We start from the raw sequence: 19,210 nt of genomic DNA, 5'->3' as shown, positions 1-19,210 counted from the left end.
AATACCACTAATGCTTGGAACCTGAAATATACGAAGTATGAATCTAGGAAAATTGGAAATCTTCAAAAACGAAATGGAACACATAAGCATCGATATCCTAGGCATTAGTGAGCTGAAATGGACTGGTACTGGCCATTTTGAATCGGACAACACGTAGCCTACTACGCCAGAAATGACAACTTGAAGAGGAATGGTGTTACATTTATCGTCAAAAAGAACAATTCGAGGTCTATCCTGAAGTACAGTGCTGTCAGTGATAGGATAATATCCATAGGCCTATAAGGAAGACCAGTTAATATGACTATCATTCAAATTTACGCAGCAACCACTAAGAACAAAGTTGAAGAAATTGAAGATTTTTTTCAGCTTCTGTAGTCTGAAATTGATTGAACGTGCAATCAGGATGCATTGGTAATTACTGGTGATTAGAATGTGAAAGTTGGAAACAAAGAAGAACAATTGGTAGTCGGAAAATATGGCCTTGGTGATAGAAACAACGCCGGAGATTGAATGATAGAGTTTTGTGAGACCAATGACTTCTTCATTGCAAATACCTTTTTTTCACCAACATAAACGGCAAATATGCACATGGCCCTCGCCAGATGGAATACACAGAAGTCAAAACGACTACATCTATGGAAAGAGACAAAGGAAAAGCTCAATATCATCAGTCAGAACAAGGCCAGGGGCTGACTGTGGAACAGAAAGATCTTTCTGTGTTAATTATTGACTATTCAAAGGCATTTGACTGAGTAGATCATAACAAATTTTGGATAACATTGCAAAGAGTGGGAATTCCAGGACACTTAATTTTGCTCATGCGGATTCTCTACATAGACCAAGAGGCAGTAACTGGAACACAACAATGGGACACTGCTTAGTTTGAAATCAGAAAAGATGTATATCAGGATTGTATCCTTTCACCATACTTATTCAATTTGTATGCTGAGCAAATGATCTGAGATGGACTATATGAAGAAGGAAGCATCAGGATTAGAGAAAAACTCATTAACAACCTGCAATATGCAGAACACACAGCCTTGCCTGTTGAAAGTAAAGAGGACTTGAAGCACTTGCTGATGAAGATCAAAGACGTCAGCCTTCAGTATGAATTACACCTCAAAATAAAGAAAACAAAAATCCTCAAAACTGGACCAGTAACCAACATCGTGATAAATGGAGAAAATGCTGACGTTGTCAAGGATTTAATTTTACTTTGATCTACAATTAACTCCAGTGGAAGCAGCGGTCAAAAAATCAAAGGATGTATTGCATTTGGCAAATTGGCTGCAAAAGCCCTCTTTAAAGTGTTAAAAAGCAAAAATGTCGCTTTCAGGACTAAGGTGCACCTGACCCAAGCTATTGTATTTTCAGTTGCCTCTTATGCATGTGAAAGATGGACAATGAGTAAGGAAGACCAAAGAAGAATCGATGCCTTAGAATCACGGTGCTGGTGGAAAATATTGAATATAAAATGGACTGTCAAAAGAATGATCAAATTTGTCTTGGAAGAAGTACAGCAAGAATGCTCCTTAGAAGCGAGGATGGCAACATTTTGTCCCATGTAATTTGGACATATTATAAGGAGGAACCAGTCCCTGGAGAAGGACATCATGCTTAGTGAAGTAGAGGGTCAGCAAAAATGATGGATTAACACAGTGGCCGCAATAATGGACTCAAACATAGAAATGATAGGTTGGGCGAAATGGGGCAGTGTTTCATTACGATGCACATAGGGTCACTCTGAGTAGGAACCAACATGAAGGAACCTAAGAACAACAATTTAAAATACTAAAAGATTTTCTCCAGTCTAGATTCTTTGCTTGGAACATTTCTATTTACATTTGCTGAAAAACTTGTGTTTTTCAGCTTATTAGTGTTTTTATTTTAAATTAAAAAAATCTTTATATTATTCAATGTAGTGATTTTTAGTTACCTATCTTCTCCGTGTCCCCCCTTCATCTCATTCTTGTCTTCTTTGGATTGATTATTTTTTGCATTTCACAATTTCTTTGTATCATTTAAGGCAATATTCACTTTACTTTTTTATGTTTAGTGATAATCTAGGATAATGTACCATACACTTAATTAATCAAAAACTAATTTTATTAGAACTTCATCTACTCAAACAATAAAAGATATTATATATTTTAACTCATATCTTCACAGCTATTGCTGTCTAACAAAACACCACGAAACTTGGCAGTTTAAAACAATAAGTTACTATCTCCCCAGGATTCTGGGTTGAGTGGGTTGGTTCTCTGCTAGAATGTCCATTTTGAAGTTGCAATCAGATACTGGCTGGAGTCATCTGAAAACCTATTGGGCTGGATGTCCAAGAATACTTCTTCACTCCCATGTCTAGTGCCGCAATGCTGCTCCATGGGACCTCTCTCTCCAGCAGACAATTATGGGCTTTTTATGTGACCTACAAGTTCTTGACCGAGTTCTCAGCCACTCTACTTGGTGCCATTCACTGAGAAAGAATTTTCTGCAGATTTCCTGGACCTACTTGAGGAGCTGGGAGGTTAATTTCTAGCTAACTCAGACAGAATTGTGTTGTCCCTTACATTCCCTGGTTTATTCAGAGTTCTTCTGAATCCTCACCTTTAGGGGCCTTGTAGTTTATCTCCTGTTGTCCATGAAACACAGAGCCATGAAAGTTGATACAGCATTGTTTTTTTATTTCCTTTGACTAATATTCTGGTAAAGAAGCTACTTCCTTCTGCCTTATTTTTCTAATTACTGTTTTTATTTGTGTATGTGTGTGTCTGTGGTATATATATGCAGTTCTTTAATGCATGAAAGAAAAACTTAGATCCACATGCCTATAATCTCTTTCCAAGTCTGTCTATCTATCTATTCAACTAGCTCTGTGTGTTGGTTATGATACCTCATCTGCCATGTTTCCAGGTACTGAAGTCTCTGTCATGTTATTTTCACATTACTAACTTAAATTAATCTTGATAATACATATATTTTTAATTTTAGGAATGCTGTTTTTATAGACAGAATAGCTGTATATCAGAGAAGCTAACTTACCCAAGGTACATGTTCTTAGTTGACTGATCCCAGACGGCAACCCCTGGCCCTCTCACAGAAAAATCTAAGTGGTTTTCCTCAACCACATTGTTTTTGATTTTTCACTTCTAGAACATCTTAAAACTTTAATCAAAGCCGAAGTGGTAAGACTTCTCTGTAATATAAAATAATTCTAAACAGATAAAAATATTATTTTCAGAACAATGGTTCCAGATTATATGAAGTAGGGAAAGAGAATTATAACCCCTTTTATTCAAATGCAGTTCATATCTTTATTATGGGTTTTAGATAACACATATATTCACCTGAGCACTATTCCAGGGTGTGTATATGTGTGTATGTGTGTGTGTGTATCCACAAAGCACAGCAGTTTAAAACAATTATTTATTTTGCAAATGAATTTGCAATTTCAGCAGGTTTCATCAGGGACAGCTCATCTCTACTCCACGCTTCATCAGTGGAAGTGGCTCAACTGGGAGCTGAAAGATACACTTGCATGATGTGCCACCAAGGACTGAAAAAAATGGCTTTGAATTTGGCCGGGCTCTCAGCTGGGGATGTGCACTAGAAGTCTTGGTTTCTCTCTTTGTCACAGCATGGGGATTATATAATTGCACCAACACAATTACTCTTAAGACATTTCTTAAAATAGGGAATGGGGTAGCATACAGTCACTTGCAACTCTAAAATTCTGGTAGAAATTGTTGCCAGCTCCTTAACTAAGATTCAGTGTGATTCTCTGGGAATTATTCTACATGATTTTTGCCTCTGCTTTCTGAGTCACCCTTGCTCTACCATGAGAAAACTGAGTAGTCACCTCAATCAGCTTACTCAGACCAAACTAGTGGTATTTCTGTCAGAAAAACATGCTTGCAAACATTGCGAGTTTTCCGTGAATCTTACTGGAATTTACTCCATTAGGCATAACCCACAACTACCAACCTTGGGCTTCCTGTGACTCTGCTGCACTACAGTGCCCTAAAACATTTTAGTAGTCCTATTTATTTTTAACTAAAGAGAACCTACAGGACTCTCAAGATTTATAGAAGGTCTTTTGTCTGTTTGGATGTTTATTTAAGGTACAGTGTCTTAAATCGTCCTGAAGCCTTAATAAATGATTTTAGAGTCACAACTTGTGTTGGATCTTTGGCCTGAGGCCCTTTCTTAATTTGAGACTTCTTTGCTGAAAGAAAGTTTTATTTTTGAATCCACTGTGTACTGACTCCTTTGTACACAATATATTTTTTTCTTCAGCTCATCTCTCTACTCTTATGTTTTAACATAGGTCATGAAAAGCCAATTAGCATTTTTATATTCTGTCTGGAAGTTTCTTTAACAAATCTTCCCACAGCAACATTTTGCAAATATTTCTTGATGTCTTCTTACGTATTTTATGTTTGATGGTCACATTGGGTCCTTATTTCATTTGAATTTATTTTATCTTCATTATGTGATTTAGGATCTACATTTAGTTTTCAAAAGGTATTATCCCCATCAAAATTAATGATTTCCATTATTTATCAAAAAATACAAATTATGCACGTATCATATGCTATTTAGAAACTCAATCACTCATACTTATTGCCAGAGCCCTAATTTCAGAGCAAAAACACCACTGCAAATTATGACAGGAGGACAAATATAATTTTTAATTAGTTTACCATATATAAAAACAATCACATAGGAACAATGGAGCCAGATTGGCAAAGTAAGAGCAAAATAACTTGATAACACAAAAAGAAGAATTTAAATGGGATGAACAAAATAGCAAAACAATATTTTAGAAATGTAACCTGTATCCAGTTTGTTTGCTGCCCTTTTGGCAAATTATGCTCAGCATTGATATCACATAAAATGTCTCTCCAGCCACCTCCTCAAGGCACCCTTGACTTCTTTATTTCTCACACTGTATATAAGGGGGTTCAAGACAGGTGTGAAGATGGTATAAAACACTGAGACCACCTTATCATGGTCCTCTGAATCGTTAGATTTGGGCCTCATGTAGATGAACATGATGGTGCCATAGAAGAGTCCCACAACCACCAGGTGAGAGGAGCAGGTCTTAAAGGCTTTTTTCCCAGCTCCAGCTGACCGCATGCAGAGCACTGCAGCCAGGATAAGGCTGTATGAGGCCAAAATGAGAGACAAAGGGATCAAGAGCATCAGAATGCAGCAGACATACATGAAAAACTCAAAAATCGTGGCGTCAGCACAGGCAAGGCGTACCAGTGATGGTGCTTCACAGAAAAAGTGATTGATTTCCCGTGAGTGACAGTAAGGGAAGCTCAAAGTGGCACCAGCCTGCATCAGCCCATCGATCTCTCCCAGGAGCCAGGAACCTGACGTCACGAGTAAACAGAGCTTCTGACTCATGAGAATGGGGTAGCACAGTGGGTGACATATGGCCACATAGCGGTCATAGGACATGGCCGTTAAGAGGAAGCATTCACTCCCTCCCAGAGTGAGAAGCAGGAAGATCTGGACTCCACAGCCAGTGGGAGAGATAGACCTAGTGTCCATCAGGTAGTTGGCTGCCATTTTGGGAACGATGGTGGAGACCAGCGGCATGTCCATGAAAGAAAGCTGGCTAAGCAGGAAGTACATGGGCATGTGGAGTTGAGGGTCCACATGAATGAGAATGATCATAAGGGTGTTGCCCATCAGTGAGGTGATGAAGATCATAAGCACCATGGCAAACAGGAATAGGTGGATCTGTGTGTGGTTAAAGGCCCTAGAAGAATGAAGTTTATTCCTGTGGTGCCGTTTGCATTGACCATGGCTCTACTGGTGCCTGAAAGATGTAAAATGATGCAGAAATAAGATTTGTTTAAAAGGAAAAAAAAAAAAAAATTTTTTTTTTTTTTTTAAAGGAAGCTTGTACATATCTTTATGAAAACTTGATCAAATGACTTGGGAAATCTCAGACTTGGAGGGCTAATTTCTACTATAATCTTTCACTTACAAACAAGATTTTTGCCATAGCATAGTACTATCCACCTCTGCTGTTACTATACATTATTTTTTATTCACACAAAATTAGATAACATACATGTACAGTAGTACAACTTACACCTCTATTGTTTTTTAATAATTTGTCAGTATGCCACACGTAATTTACTCATGGTGTTAAGAAATATTACTTACACAATCCGAGTTCTTTACACTTTGGGTATTTCTATATTGAAGGAAATTCAGATTTATGCACTTTAGTAGGTATTGAGGTGATATGCCTATAGTTATTACTTTTGCATGTGTTTTAGATATTTGCTTAATGGATTCTCACATGATTTTCTTCAATATCAAGACAAATAAATTACAACTGATAAAACTAAGTTTGATGGGGAAAAAACAAAAGCAAAAATTCTCTATTCCACACTTACATGCAGCCTGTGCTCTAAACACACTAGGCTTTCAGCCACCACAGATACTACTGTACCCATCGCCATATCATTTATATTATCATGACTTGCTTTCCTGATCATGGTGCCTACATCTCATTAAGTTTAGAACCCCCTCAACATTTAAACTTTTATGTATTATGTTCTCAAACAATGCTGCTGATTTTAATTTAATATATAATATATCCATTCTAAGGGAGCCCTGGTGGCACAGTGGTTAAGCTTTCGGCAGCTAACCAAAAGGTTGGCAGTTCAAACTCACCACCACTCCTTGGAAACTCAATGAGGCAGGTCTACTCTGTCCTATAGGGTCAGAATTGACTTGACAGCACAGGTGTTTGGGTTTTATCCATTCAAAAAAGTTAATAATTTCATAAATGAACATAATTTGTATTGCATGCAATTTTCACATAAATTTGGACATCGATAATCTTATACTTCTAAAAGTAGAAGACAAAAACTAATCCATTGATTATGACTTATCCAAATGATATTCTCATATAATGAACCTGAGGGCCAACATCTCCCACAGGTAAAATATACAGGCACTCATTCACTTTCAGAATAGCTCCTCTTTTCACTAGAACCTATAACTTCCGTTTCTTTTACGTCTAAGTATTTTTGGTGGTAGGAATGGATGCACATGTAAATGGATTCACCTATTATACTTAGGTAGGTGGTGTTTTTGCTCACAAATTCAAATTGTCAGAGAGAGCTGTGAATTCAGGATTACCAACAGTATTATGTTTGGACTTCATTCATAATCTGTGGTGTAGTAAATCCTTTTTTAGTTTTTCTGTAATTTATTTGGAAAACATTGCAAATTTTGTGAATGGTCTATGATCTTCACACCTTTAATACATATTAAAATTTTTTGATTCTTAGTATATACCAACATTGACTTTCATATCAATAAAATATGTAGATGTTCCATTTTTCAAAATTGATATAAATATGCTATAATAGTGAGCATATCATTCTTTTATGCTTTGTTCCCTCAAATATATATATTTTGAGTGAAATATATATATATTCAGTTTAATATGTTTTTAACTACTGCCAAATTTTATTACATCATATATATGCAATTTATATATATAAATATAGATGTATATATATATATAATGTTTATTTAAGAATACTTAGCTTCTTTCCAATCTTTTGTTAATATAACCCATATCCTTGTGCATGTGGCAATATTTTCTCAAGTAAATATTTCACTAGAATATTTTGGGTTTAAGATAATTGCATCTCCACCTTTTACACTCCAGTCAACTGTCAATTTGTGTGATAATTCCTCCACATATTTTACTGTTAGATGCGATAATTAACAGCAATCATGTAAGTGTGAAAATAAATTTAAATTGCATGTCACTTAAGTTACATGGCAGAAACTCTTTTAATCTATTTATCGACCTCTTGGATTTCTTCTGCAAACTGTGAATATCTCTAATTCATGGTTTCTAGATTGTTTGGCTTTTTTTTAATAATTTAAAGAATTTCCCACGTATTTTGTAATTTATATATTTAATTATATATTTAATTTATATATCTTTATAACTTGTTATTTATATGCATTGTGAATATCTTCTCCAGTTGATTTTATACATTTGACATTTTTGTTATTTTGGACTGAAGTTTTGCATTTTATATTACATATATTTGGGATACTTATATGATATTAATAATTTAATATTAATGTTCTGCATTTCATTAATAGGCTACCATTTTAAACAATTTCAATGTTATTTGGATCAAACAACTTGTTATTGGTATATAAGTTGTTTGAATCTATGATCATTGTTGATTTAATATTACATTGTACTGTCTTTGCATGCATGAATATTAAACATATTAATCTCACAAAATGTATTGCTATAGTTCATCTTTTAATTTGTAGTCTCTGATTTTTTTTTTTTAAACAAAAGAGGGATAATCAGTGTTCTTAAAGGCCACTAAAACATAGGTGTAAAGTAGTCTGTGTCTGTAGATTTTTTTTTTTTTAATAATGTATTCACTTTCCTATTAGTTTCAGGTAAGCTGTGTTTTCCTATTACTTTTTAAATTCATATGACTTTCTATTTTTAAGGAAACATTTTCCTTTCCTAATCTATTTTCTTTGTTAGCGTTTCTCACTGCATTGGGTGGGTGGACAGGTCTGTGTCTCTGGCTGCCGCTGAACTGGAGGTCATGACATGCAAAGTTCATTCACTTAAGCCGGCCCTGGGTCAGGGCACACTGGGTATAGACATACGAGTTACGAGTTGCTTAAATAACATGAAGACTAAGAGTCAGAACTCTAAAGACCTGTCCATATTTTGTTCACAAATACGTGTGATATTTGGGAAAGGTCACTTACTTTCCTATGAGCCACTCTCCTTGTTTCTAGACTGGGAAAATTCGCAGACTTTGGTAGACAGCTGACCTGGAGCACTGGTTTCATTTGTTTCCATCGGGGCTCATTCTCTGCTTCGGCGATTTGATAACCACCTGCTAAGGCCCTGAGATTAAGGGCAGCTTTCCAATGTTTCTCAGATGCCAAGATTCAATGAATATGATTTTGAAAGTCTTCTGTAGATTTAAATTTAAGATGAAATTATTTTAAACTAACAGTATTTGAAAATGTTATCATATCAGGCATTCTATTCGCTGGACAAACAGTTCATATAATGTGAAATAAATGTATATTTCACATTTAGTCGGCATGAATTATGAAGTTCAGAAAAGTTACATGACTGATCTAATAATAAACATTTAAACTGGTAGCTGCATTCATCTGAAGGTTGTCTAAACGTAAAAGTACATATTTAATGGCCAGGTTTCTAGAGTTTGAATACCTATGCCACTGTTTAGTAGTTGGATAAATTTGAGCAATATGCTTAAACCTCAGTTTCATTATGTGCAAAATATTACTATAGGATTATTTGATAACTACAAAATAAAATGTATATAAGTACATTGGAGAATGCATGCACAAGAAGATAGCTCTATAAAGTTATTGATTATTATCATTATTATAGGTCATCCATAGATGTTTCCTACCAAAATATTTTGAAAGTTTAAAATTAGTATTTTCCCATAACTCACATGTAGTGTAATGTTACTTATATCACATCAAAGAACAAAAATATCATTACGTATCAGTCTTCATTTTTCAGCATAAATGACATGTTTTCTGTATTCCTTTAGATTTTTCTGTCTGTCCTCTGTCTGTCTACCTTCTATGAATTTATTTTAAACATAGAGGAAACACTCATGACCATGGTAAACTTAATTATTCCAAGGCTATTAGGTTATTTGATTATTAATTTTGCAATGTGTTCTCATGCCTTTAATATTCAATGTGTTTAAGAATTGTAATAGATATCATGAAACTTGTCACAAATTCAATAATGTCTCAAAATTCAAACAAAATTTTTTAAAATAGCAGGTAAAAAGAAAAAATATTATCTGTATTTCACATCAAAAAGGCAGTTGTTCCCAAGTGAGTTCAATTCTGTGTAATTCCACACTACCAAAGTAGAAGAGAGATATGCAGGTCAGATAAATTTCTAGTTGTCTATAATATTTCTGTACAATTTAAAACAGGATAAAAACGTGTTCCCATTTATTTTCTAGTTGTATAAAGTGGGTAATTTCAGAAAGCTCAGGTTACTTTTAGATTCATTGTCACATTTTTCTGTCTACCTCAATGTGGTGTTCCCAGAATTAGCAAAGCTTCCCCTTTCTCAAAGTTACACTCTGTGTTACATACCCACCTGTCCAATATTCTGGCCTGGCACTAGTATGTTCATTTCTTCAGTTCAGTCCAAAACAATTCCAAGCCAAAATGACTCTTATTTCACATCTGCATGATATAGATGGAGTAACTCAGACATAACAAGGATTTTTATAACTGTAGCAAACAATGTCCCAAGTCCTATGTTAACCCTGGATGTGCATTGCCTCATGCAATGTCACAACAATTAAATGAGGTAAACTGTTACTGTTTCAGATTTGCAAATGAAGGACTGGAGGGTTAGATTAATTTATTTTTCCCTGGTGTGAAAAGTACGAAGCATGGGTCCAAAATCCTGGTCATGAAAGTAAACTCCCCACAGTTATTTTGGGCTTGCCAGCCAGTTTTTTGTTCCAATTATTATCTTAATAATGACAAAACTTTTTGAATAAAACAAACAACATAAATAAAGAATGGACCCTCAAAAACATCGTTGTTGTTAGATGCCATTAAGTCACCTAGCACACGGCTACCCCGGGCAAAATGCGCCCAGTCCTGCGCCATTCCCATAATCGGGTGTTGATCGGACTATTGCCGTCCACTGGGTTCACTTTGGCTGACTTTTCAGAAGTAGATCGCTCGCCTTTTCTTCCTAGTGCATCTCAGTCTGGGAAATCTGCTGGAGCTCACTGGAGCAACTGTGTGTTCTGTGAAGTTAGGCACCTCTCTTATAAACTGTGTGTCTCAGGTTAGTGTATTTAAAATGCGTAACTGTCTTACTTTGTAAAAATGAAAAAAGATAGTGCATGTAGAATGTTTAATTAAATTATTTATATTTAGTATGTTATCAAACATAAATTTTATCTCTACACAAACTTTTTCCCAAAGAGAAATTCATGAATAGAGAATTTAATAGAATCAGATATATGCATCCATTTACCTTAGAGTCAGAGTATTAACTAAGACTCAACTTTCCTGAGAAGCTTAGTACAGATCGTCCCCGACTTAAGACATATTTGAGTTACAACGAACTGCCCTATGACTATCCTTTTTTTAATCTTTGTACATCTTATTATCAGTAATATGTACTACATATAACGTTGTAGCACGTAATTTGTTGATGTTATCATTCTCTTGCCAACCCCAAAGACAAATAAAGATTGGATTTATAAAGATATTGTTAATAGGAGACAAAAATAATGAATTTTTTTTTAAAAAATTAGATCTACTTATATCAGAGCTGACTTATGACAGAGTCTTCAGAATGGAACCCTGTCTTACACTGGGAAATACCTGTAATATTATTTTCATAATTACAATTTGATAAAAATATATTAGTGCAATATAAGTATGAAAGGATGTTCTTTCTCACTGGAAATTAATACGTAGTTTAAACCAAATTTTTATAATTTCTATGCGTTCAAACGTTATACACTCAATGTTTCTTTATGATATGCATTACCGGTAGGAATGCAATGAAGATTAATCTCAGGGTAAAAGTGAAAATCCTTTATTAGCCAATTTGGCAATATGGAGTGAGAGCCAGAGAGCTAGTCTTGTCCCTTGAAGCATTGCCATATGTTGTGGATATCATTCTAAAATATGACTAAAAGAGAAGGGATGGGAGGAGACCCTGTAAACACAAAGGGCTTATTTTGCAAGGTTTTCCATAACGTGCGTCCTGAACTATTATAGAACTAATAAATTTCCCATGGAACACAATATAACAGCTGGAACAATCTTAGATATCATGCTAATTGTATAAACAATATTTTTCAAATTGTAAAAAATGTGTATGGAAGAATATAAAAGGAATAGTTATGATGTTATCAAGTGCAATCCAGGTGCTTTAATTTCTGTGCTTTCCAAATAGTATGATTGTGATATAGTTTTTAAAATTACAGAAATTAAGTGGGCCACAATGAAAGCATTAGCGCATACCATCCCCTGTTGTAAGCACTCAGTCTAGGAGTCGTAGCACTAACCTGCATCAGAGGAGCCACCGTGCAGGAGGTGTGGAATACTCTAAGCCTCTGGTTCCCAGATCACCGTTCGGATCCCCACCACTGCCTCTGTTGCCGGTATAAAATACAAGGCACCTGGCTAAAACCTTAGGGATTCCTGAGCTTCAGGCTGCAGAAATGCTCGTGGGAAAGCATTCGGAAGAATACAGATGACCACATACTCTCCTCATTTATCACCTCCATACAGGATTATTTTAAAATTTCAGGATATTTGATCTCTGAAGAAAATGGCCTGTTTTATCAACATGCTAAAGTCAGGATGCAATTATTTTGAATATGATGCTTGCCTTATAATATTATTAGTACTAAATGAGTTACGATGCATAAAGCACTTAACTCATGCCTGGAAAATACACCTAGTCCACAATCCTGTTAATCTAAACTTTCACAATAACTAATGTGTCAAGAAAGAGCTGGTAATGATGTGGGGAATAGAGTGGACTTTTAGACATGTCTTACCCAACAAAAGGCCATGACTGAATTGAACTTTTCCAGTCTTGAAACTTTCTAGCTATATATTTTGGGCCTGTTATATAACTTCTCTGAGCCTGAGTTTAATCTTCTGTAAAAGGGGCATCAGAATGCCTCTTCCATAGGATTATTTTTAGGGGCTACTGTATAGAATAAGGAGCCCTGGTAGTGCAGTTGTTAAGAGCTCAGCTGCTGACCAAAACGCCAACAGTTCAAATTCACCAGAAGCTCCTTGGAAACTCCATGCGGCAGTTCTACTCTGTCCTATTGGGTCGCTATGAGTTGGAACAGACTTGATGACAATGGGTTTGGTTTTGGTTTTGGGTATGGAATAAATATAAAGCACCAGATCTATCAAATAAGTATAATTTCATTATCTCCTTTCTTCTCTGCTTTAGCAGGATATGTTGACTTATGGACTGATGTATAGTAATGAGAGAATTTTTTTTTTTTAATGTCTTTGTCTTGCAACAGTAAAACTCAGTTACCATTGAGTTACGTCTGACTCATGGCAACCCTGTGTGTGTCAGAGTGGAACTGTGCTCTATAGAGTTTTTAATGGGTGATTTTTCAGAAGTAGATCACCGGGCCTTTCTTCCAAGGTGCCTTTGGGTGGACTTGAATCTCCATCTTTTCAGTTAGCATCTGAACATGTTAACTGTACCACCCAGGGGCTCTGCTCCAGGAGATTATACAGTATAACTGTTAACACCACTCAGGAGCTCCAATATGGGAGGTTATATGATGCTGTGCTATATGATCAAACTATAATAAGCATTAACTGATTGATTTGTTACAGCTCTGCTTATGAACTGGTTAAGGGTTAAGAAAATGGTCTGAATTATTGCAGTGCAATGAATCACTTTTATATGGCTTTTCTAGCCCTGGTCTTGTAATTTCACAAAATGATTGTCTGGGCCAAAATTTCGCAAGGTATTAGTATATTTACTACAAAACTAGTGGATTGAAAATTCACTTAATGGGATTGTGCCCTTTGTGGTCCAACTAGGAGATTGGTCGCTGTTTCTATTCTGTTAGGCTTATATAAGGGCCAAATCCACAGAGGTTCTGGGGCCCCTCACTACCATCAAAAAGAGTGTAGAGTGGAGTGCATCCTTTGGTCCCAGGGTCCCTGCACTGAGAACTCCCTATATCAAGAAGAGAGAGTTGCAACAGTGAAGACAGGGATGGTGGGCTTGCTGGTCCATAGAGAGAGAACTGAGTGTCTTTGTGCAGGGGTGTGCCTCCTACTAAAGTACTGCAACACTTGTACATGCAGGACAGAGACCTGAGTGTGGCTGGTGTAATTTGCTTCCTTCCCCCTTTGGGCATCGTGGTGGGAACAATACATTCCCTCATGCAGGGTAGGCCTTGGTATCATGGCAGCAAGACAGAGAACCACTCTGGCCTGGGTAGCATGGTAGGAGGCAGCAGCGTAGGTCGAGAAGGGCCCAGTGGCAGAGGCTCACGAGATCCTGTGCAGGGGTCTTTCCATTAGTGAAGCAAGGCCCAGCGAGGCCCAGGGGCAGAGCAGAAGCCTCGGAAGCCATGCAGGTGTCCCGGGTAGCATAGTGGTAGCCAGAGGCAGTGGTGACATGAAGACAACATTTGACCAGAAACACAATGTGCCAGTACAGTGATATTACAAAGAATGTGAGTAGTTTGGAGAAGAATAAGCAGATCTGCTTTGAGAATTTGCTTTACTGTTTACTGTTTGCTTTCCAGAAATAATAATAATGGCTTTCACTTTGCCAATATTGTGTAAATGTCTTGACTACAAATGGCCATAGCACTTATGGAATGGTTGATGCCAGTGGTTGTACATGCCTCATTCCTAGTTGTCTGGTAGTTTAAGGCACATCCTGTTTGCATGTGCAATGTGGTTAGATAGACAAACCACACAATTATATAATTATACTAGGATTGTCAAACCAATTTATGAAGGGATATTTGAATTTTATTTTCAAACAGGCATATACCTATGGATATAGTCAATAGTATGAGAAAAGAGAAGATGTAAGTAGAAATATACGTCAAATTCTGTTAACCCTGAATAAATTAATTAAAAGAGAAAATAATAACATTAATATCAACAACAAAAATCAGGACAGTTAATATTTATTGAGTTATTAATTTCTGACAAAACAATAATAGTAGGGGACTTCAACATACCGCTTGTGGTGAAGGACAGGACATCCAGAAAGAAGCTCAATAAAGACACGGAAGACCTAAATGCCACAATCAACCAACTTGACCTCATAGACATATACAGAACACTCCGCCCAACAGCAGCCAAGTATACTTTCTTTTCTAGTGCACATGGAACATTCTCTAGAATAGACCACATATTAGGGCATAAAGCAAGCCTTAGCAGAATCCAAAACATTCAAATATTACAAAGCATCTTCTCTGACCATAAGGGCATAAAGGTGGAAATCAATAACAGGAAAAACAGGGAAAAGAAATCACACTTGGAACCTGAACAAAACAAAAGACTGGATTATAGAAGGCATTAAGGATGGAATAAAGAAATTCCAATGAGAATGAAAACACTTCCTGTAAAAACGCTGAGACACAGTGAAAGCAATGCTCAGAGGTCAATTTATATCAATAAATGCACACATACAAAAAGAAGAAAGGACCAAAATCAAAGAATTATCCCCACAACTTGAACAAATAGAAAGAGAGCAACAAAAGAAACTCACAGGCGCCAGAAAAAAGAACAAATACTAAAAATTAGAGCTGAACTAAAAGAAATAGAAAACAAAAAAACAATCAAAAGAATTAGCAAGACCAAAAGCTGTTTTTTTTTTTTGAAAAAATTAACAAAATTGATAAACCACTAGCCAAACTGACAAAAGAAAAACAGGAGAAGAACCAAATAACCGGAATAAGAAATGAGATGGGAGATATTACAACAGACCCAACTGAAATTAAAAGAATCATATCAGATTTCTGGGAAAAATTGTACTCTAACAAACTTGAAAACCTAGAAGAAATGGGTGAATTCCTAGAAACACAGTGCCTACCTAAAGTAACACAAAAAGAGGTAGAACAACTAAATAGAACCATAACAAAAGAAGAGTTGGAAAAGGCAATCAACCCCCTGCTCCCCGCCCCAAAAAAGCCCTGGCCCGGACAGCTTCACTGCAGAGTTCTACCAAACTTTCAGAGAAGAGTTAACACCACGACTACTAAAGGTACTTCAGAGCATAGAAAAGGACAGAATACTACCAAACTCATTCTATGAAGCTACCATATCCCTCATACCAAAACCAGGTAAAGACACCACAAGAAAAGAAAATTACAGACCTATATCCCTCATGAACTTATATGCAAAAATCCTCAACAAAATTCTCGCCAATAGAATTCAACAACATATAAAAAAAAAAAAAATTCACCATGACCAAGTGGGATTCATACCAAGTGTGCAGGGATAGTTCAACATTAGAAAAACAATTAATGTAATCCATGACATAAATAAAACAAAAGACAAGAATCCAATGATTTTATCAATTGATGCAGAAAAGGCATTTGACAAAGTCCAACACCTATTCATGATAAAAACTTGAGCAAAACAGGAATAGAAGGAAAATTTCTCAACATAATAAAGGGCATTTATATAAAGCCAACAGCAAACATCACCCTAAATGGAGAGAGCCTGAAAGCATTCCCACTGAGACTGGGAACCAGACAAGGACGCCCTTTATCACTGCTCTTACTCAACATTGTGTTGGGGGTCCTAGCCAGAGAAATTAGGCTAGATAAAGGAATAAAGGGCATCCAGATTGGCAAGGAAGAAGTAAAAGTATCTCCATTTGCAGGTGACATGATCTTATACACAGAAAACCCTAAGGAATCCTTCAGAAAACTACTGAAACTAATAGAAAAGTTCAGCAGAGTATCAGGATACGAGATAAGCATACAAAAATCAGTTGGATTCCTCTACACCAACAAAAAGAAGAAATCACCAAATCAATGCCATTTACAGTAGCCCCCAAGAAGATAAAATAATTAGGAATAAATCTTACCAAAGATGTAAAAGACTTATACAAAGAAAACTGCAAAACACTTCTGCAAGAAACCAAAAGAGACTTACATAAGTGGAAAAACATACCTTGCTCATCGATAGGAAGACTTAACATTATAAAAATGTCTATTCTACCAAAAGGGGTCTATACATTTAATGCAATTCCGATCCAAATCCCAACCACATTCTTTGATGAGATGGAGAAACAAATGACCAACTTCATATGGAAAGGAAAGAAGCCCCGGATAAATAAGGTATTACTGAAAAAGAAAAACAAAGTGGGAGGCCTTACTTTCCCTGATTTTAGAACCTATTATACCACCACAGTAGTCAAAACAGCCTGGTACTGGTACAACAACAGATTCATAGACCAGTGGAACAGAATTGAGAATCCAGATATAAATCCATCCACATATGAGCAGTTAAGTTTTGACAAAGGCCCCAAAACAGTTAAATGGGGAGAAGACAGTTTTTTTAACAAATGGTGCTGGCATAACTGGATATCCATCTGTAAAAAGCGAAACAAGACCCATACCTCACTCCATGCAAAAAAATGAGCTCAGAATGTATCAAACACCTAAATGTAAAATCTAAAAAGGTAAAGATCATGGAAGAAAAAATAGGGACACTGTTCGGAGCCCTAATACATGGCATAAATAGTATACAAAACATTATTAAAAATGCAAAACAAAAACTAGATAACTGGGAGCACCTAAAAATCAAACACCTATGCTCATCCAAAGACTTCACCAAAAGATTACCTACAGACTGGGAAAAAGTTTTCAAATATGACACTTCCGATCAGCGCCTGATCTCTAAAATCTACATAATACTGCAAAAACTCAACTGCAAAAAGACAAATAACCCAATTTAAAAATGGGCAAAAGATATGAATAGACACTTCACTAAAGAAGACATTCAGGTAGCTAACAGATACATGAGGAAATGTTCACGATTATCAGCCATTAAAGAAATGCAGATCAAAACTACAATGAGACTTCATCTCATTCCAACAAGGCTGGCGTTAATCCAAAAAACACAAAATAGTAAATGTTGGAGAGGCTGTGGAGAGATTGGAACACTTATACACTGCTGGTGGGAATGTAAAATGGTACAAGCACTTTGGAAATCAATTTGGGTCTTCCTTAAAAATCTAGAAATAGAACTACCATAAGATCCAGCAATCCAACTCCTTGGAATATATCCCAGAGAAATAAGAACCTTTACAGAAACAGATATATGCACACCCATGTTTATGCAGCACTGTTTACAATAGCAAAAAGATGGAAGCAACCAAGGTGTCGTCAACGGATGAATGCATAAATAAATTATGGTATATTCACACAATAGAATACTACACATCGATAAAGAACAGTGGGGAATCTGTGAAACATTTCATAACATGGAGGAATCTGGAAGGCATTATGCTGAGTGAAATTAGTCAGTTGCAAAAGGACAAATATTGTATAAGACCACTATTACAAGAACTTGAGAAATAGTTTAAACTGAGAAGAAAACATTCTTTTGTCATTATGAGAGGGGGAGGGAGGGAGGGCGGGAAAGGGGTTTAGATAGTAGATAAGAACTATTTTAGGTGAAGGGAAAGACAGCACACAATACAGGGGAGGTCAGCACAATTGGACTAAACCAAAGGCTGTTTCCTGAATAAACTGAATGCTTCAAAGGCCAGCGTAGCAGTGGCAGGGGTTTGCAGACCGTGGTTTCAGGGGACATCTAAGTCAATTGGCATAATAAAATCTATTAAGAAATCATTCTGCATCCCACTTTGAAGAGTGGCGTCTGGGGTCTTGAACGCTAGCAAGCAGCCATCTAAGATGCATCAATTGGTCTCAACCCACCTGGATCTAAGGAGAATGAAGAACACCAAGGACGCAAGGTGATTACGAGCCCAAGAGACAGAAAGGGCCACATGAACCAGTGACTACATCATCCTGAGACCAGAAGAACTAGATGTTGCTCGGCTAGAACCAATGACTGCCCTGACAGGGAACACAACAGAGAACCCCTGAGGGAGCAGGAGAGCAGTGGGATGCAGACCCCAAATTCTCATAGAAAGACCAGACTTCATGGTCTGACTGAGATTAGAAGGACCCTGGTGGTCATGGCCCCCAGACCTTCTGTTGGCCCAGGACAGGAACCTTTCCTGAAACCAACTCTTCAGACATGGATTGGACTGGAGAATAGGTTGGAGAGGGACGCTAGTGAGGAGTGAGCTTCTTGGACACTTGAGACTATGTTGGCATCTCCTGCCTCGATGGGAGATGAGAGGGTGGAGGGGGTTAGAAGCTGGCAAAATGGACACGAAAAGACAGAGTAGAGGGAGAGAGCGGGCTATCTCATTAGGGGGATAGCAATTGGGAGTATGTAGCAAGGTGTATATAAGTTTTTGTGTGAGAGACTGATTTGATTTGTAAACTTTCACTTAAAGCACAATAAAAATTATAAAAAAAATTTATTGAGAAATTATTGAGTGAGCTATATCGTTCCTAACAGTCTATTTGCATGA

Source organism: Loxodonta africana, unplaced genomic scaffold (genome assembly GCF_030014295.1).
Source record: "Loxodonta africana isolate mLoxAfr1 unplaced genomic scaffold, mLoxAfr1.hap2 scaffold_40, whole genome shotgun sequence".
In the NCBI taxonomy this organism is placed as follows: Eukaryota; Metazoa; Chordata; class Mammalia; order Proboscidea; family Elephantidae; genus Loxodonta; species Loxodonta africana.
The sequence above is the reverse complement of the archived record's forward strand: the minus strand, read 5'-3'. Positions refer to the sequence as shown.